Below are 4,452 nucleotides of genomic sequence, written 5' to 3' on the forward strand. Positions count from 1 at the left end.
CCTTGTGTGTCGGTGAGATGTCATTCTTGTGTGATTAGGTCTAGGCGACCTACTTCCTAGAAATACTTCATTTAATCTCTAAACAACCTAGAAACAGCTCCAGAAGGGATATTCAAAGTAGATTGCCCAGACTCTCTTGATAGCAGATGTGGGGTTCATATTAACTGGTCGAGTGGTCTCTAAGCATGCCCATTTCTGCTTGGGAAGTTCTCAAAGGTTCGATTTTCTGAGTGTTTCTGTTACAACAATCAGCCTTTTGTTGAGTAGCCCTTCTGCCCCTAGAGACGAGAGATAGGTACCATAGAAACTTGGAGACAGATATTGACTAAGCCCCTGGACTCTTTAATAAGAGTGCATTCTCTCTTTTTTTGAGACGGAGTCTCGCTCTGTCGCCCAGGCTGAAGAGCAGTGGTGCAATCTCGGTCCACTGCAACCTCTGCCGCCTAGCTTAAGCGGTTTTCCTGCCTCAGCCTCCCAAATAGCTGAGATTATGGAATTACAGATGCACACCACCATGCCTGGCTAAATTTTGTATTTTTAGTAGAGATGGGGTTTCACCATGTTGGCCAGGCTGGTCTCGAACTCCTGACCTTAGGTGACCAGCCCACTTCAGCCTCCCAAAGTGCTGGGATTACAGGCATGAGCCACTGCACCTGGCCTGAGCCCATTCTCTTATTGTTAGAAATCTTATTATCAGAATGTGAGCTTCTGCATTCCAAGGCTTAGCACCAGACCCCCAAGTCAATAATGACCCTTGGGACACGCAGTGTGCCAAAAGCCGTTTAATGCCCATTCCTGCCCCCTAAAGATCCAATCAGCAAATCAGCAGGGTACAGTTAAAGTCACAGAGCAGTATTGTTAGGTCATTACAGGGAATGTGGCTAAGGAAGGGCAAAGCCCAGCAAAAGTTGGGTTCTTTCACTCCACGGGCCTTGCCTTTATTTACCTTCCTGATGACTAAAGCCTGGTCCTCCAGGCCTTGCCTCTTCCACCGTCAGCCTCTGGGCCCAGGAAATGAGCGACAGGCTGTCATGCCCCTCCTCGCCACCAGGGGTCGCCCTCTCCTGTGGAATGACTGCTCAGGTCCCCACAGTGGCCCGGGAGGGGGTGAGGGGACTGTGGCTTTGGCTCTGTGTACATCGTATGGCCTTGGCCAACATCCATTCTTCTTTGGCCTCGGCTTTTCTGTTGGTAAAAGGGAGGGGGGGTGATCTCAGGACCCTCCAGGACCATCAAGGAAGGAGGTGGGGTTGGAGATGTCGGGGAGACACCATGTCCAGTCTCTCCTAAAGGGGAGGGTAGAAGAGTGGCTGGGAACAGGAGAAGCTTGGCTCCCGGGCTCTGTGCTGAAGAAGGAAGCCTAAGCAGGGCCATGTTACATTTGGTGGAGGAGGGAGAGGGTAGGGGAGGAACAGACGCTGGCTGCTCCCACTAAGGAAGGCAAATAGAGGAAAGGACCCAGTGGGGTGGGGAAGGTCAGCCAGAGGTATCCAGAGAACCAGAGAAGGTGAGTATGAGGGAGTCCTTGGTGATCCGTCTGCACGGGGAAAAGGGTTTTCAGGAGATAAACACAGCCGGGACCTCGGGGGATTGTGCCTCAGCCTAGGCCTGGTAGTCGATGACATATGGACAGGAAATGGGCAAGACACAGGCCTTTCAGAGAGGAGAGACCAAAGATGTTTGCAGAGAGGCAGGCTTTGCGCAACCTGTAAAGAATGAGTAAGATTTGAATAGCAGCTACAACAAATATTGATTGAGAGCCTGCTGTGTGCCAGGCTGTGGGCCTGGCACTTGGAATTTGGCCGTGAACTTGGCAGACACAGTGGCTGCCCATTTACATAGCGCGTAGTCAAGTGTGGGAGTTTATAGTCTAGCTGTGAAATAAACCTGTAGGTTTAATTATGGTGGGAGCTCAGAGAGTGGGGTAGGGGACTGCCCTGGTCTGGGACCCCTGCTGCTGAGGAAGGGTCACCTGAGCTAGGGCCTGCAGGAGGAGGGAGGAAAGGGGCCAGGATGTTTCAGAGGAGGAATAGCAAGTGTACACACCAGATAAGAAGGGCCTGGTGGAGATTAGAAAGGGTGGAAAGAAACCATGTCACACTGTGTTTGCAACCACTCTCCCCCACAACCAGCCTCACCCGGGTTTCCTGTGCACTTGGTCACCTCCTGGGCTCTCTTGGGGGCAGAAACTGGACAGCTAAAGAGACTGTGACTGAGTGCAGGATAAAGAGCCGAGGTGGAGGGGAGAGGGCTGGGCTCTGGGAGACGGGGACATCTGTGAAGAAGATATTGCCATTTTGGGGGCAACAGTTTTTGAAGTATGATATACGTATAGAAGAGTCCTTTCTTTCTTTCTTTCTTTTCTTTTCTTTTCATTGTTTTGCTGCATATTCAGAATGCCCTCTTGGCCGAGTGCAGTGGTTTACGCCTGTGATTCCAAGACTTTGGGAGGCTGAGGCGGGTGGATTGCTTGAGCCCAAAAGTTCAAGACGAGCCTGAAAAACATAGTGAGACCCCATATCTGTTTTTAAATTTAAAAAATAAAAAAGAATGCTCTCTCTCTTTGTCATATTCCGTAAGAACTGAGTAAATATCTAGAAATTTAACTAAAAGTTCCTTAAGTCAACAGGAAGCAGAATGGTCTGCCTGGGCCTCAGTCATGTTGGAAGAGCAGAGAGAGAAGGTGAATGTGAGGAAGTCCCTGGGAAACAATGGAGGGACTGGACTGGGGAGGTATGAGGGGCCTGATCTTTCCAGGCATCAAGAAGCATTTGGTCTCTGTTCAAGGAGCCATGAGGAGTCACTCAAGGGTTTTAGGCAGAGCTGTGACACGACCAGAGCTACTATGAGCAAAGGTTCCGGAACAGGGCAGGGCAGGACAGGTGAGTGGGACAGAGGGAAAAGGGTGCTTCTGGCTCAGACACTGTACCCTAGAGGCTGGGGAAAGCCGACCTCAACTTTCAGCCCTGAGCCTAACCCTTGGAAAACCTGAGCAGAACTAGTGGAATGCCCTCCAGAAAAACACAAACTACACACCAGACTTTTGTTTGTTTGCTTGCTTGTTTGTTTTGTTTTGAGACGGTGTTTCGCTCTTGTCACCCAGGCTGGAGTGCAATAGTGCGATCTCAGCTCACTGCAACCTCTGCCTCCCAGGTTCAAGCAGTTCTTCTGCCTTAGCCTCCCTAGTAGCTAAGATTACAGGCACGTGCCACCACAACTGGCTAATTTTTGTATTTTTAGTAGAGACAGGGTTTCACCATGTTGGCCAGGCGGGTCTCGAACTCCTGACCTCAGATGATCCGCTGGCCTTGGCCTCTCAAAGTGCTGGGATTACAGGCATGAGCCACTGCACCTGGCTGGTTTTTTTTTTTTTTTTTTTTTTTTTGAGACGAGTCTCACTCTGTTGCCCAGGCTGGAGTGCAATAGCACAATGTTGGTTCACTGCAACCCCCACCTCCCAGGTTCAAGCGATTCTCCTGTCTAAGCCTCCTGTGTAACTGGGATTATAGGTGTGTGCTACCACGCCCGGTTGATTTTTTATATTTTTAGTAGAGACGGGGTTTTACCACGTTGGCCGGGCTGGTCTCGAACTCTTGACCTCAATGGATCCACCTGCCTTGACCTCCCAAAGTGCTGGGGTTACAGGCGTGAGCCACTGTGCCTGGCCAACAAACTACACACCAGACTTTCTACCCACTACCAGGGGAGACAGAGGGATAGTCTCTCACAAAGCTCTGAAATTGCGGCAAGAAATGATTGTGCACCAGGGAGGGATGGGGCAGAGGCCTCTTCTAGGGAGCCATCTGTCCCTCACTCTGTCAGCCCTTCATTGCCCATCACAGCTGTCCCCAGAGTCAGCTGAGTCAGCAGGCCTGTGACAGCAGCAGGCGAGGGAGGAAGAGGGGCCTCTGCCAGCTTGTGCGAAGCCAGCCCCATCATCCATTGGCCCAGGACAGCCCCTTCCCTCCATACTGCAAACTGCTGTCCACCAGGATTGCCCCTGGCTTTAATGTGAACCCAACCACAGAGTTCAGTTGGCTGTAGGCCCTTCCACCAGGAACGTCTTGGGCCTCTAACCTGAGCACCTGCTCTGACAAAAATGTCCTGAGGACTCAAGGCCCCTTGCCCTCATGGGGGCTCCTCCACATGCAGCTCCCTGCCCCACTACGTCCCCCTATTTCCTCAGGGACAGACCTCTCCCCACACACTTGGCCCTAACCTCATGTTCAGAAAGTTCTTTCCTTTCTACCCCACCTAAACTTCACTTGCCTTTGTGGGTTCCCACTCTGCTTGGAGAGGAATTCTTGTGTCATCAGTACCTCTCTTCCACTCCCCTCAAGAATGGAAACCTGGCTTTCCCGTACTGGCCCCCACATAACCTCCCATTGGCCTGGCCTCCTGCTCCCTGGCCCTACCTTCCCCTGGTGTCTCTATCTTCCTGTGCTTCCTCAT

The sequence above is a fragment of the Papio anubis genome, chromosome 14 (genome assembly GCF_008728515.1).
Source record: "Papio anubis isolate 15944 chromosome 14, Panubis1.0, whole genome shotgun sequence".
Lineage (NCBI taxonomy): Eukaryota > Metazoa > Chordata > Mammalia > Primates > Cercopithecidae > Papio > Papio anubis.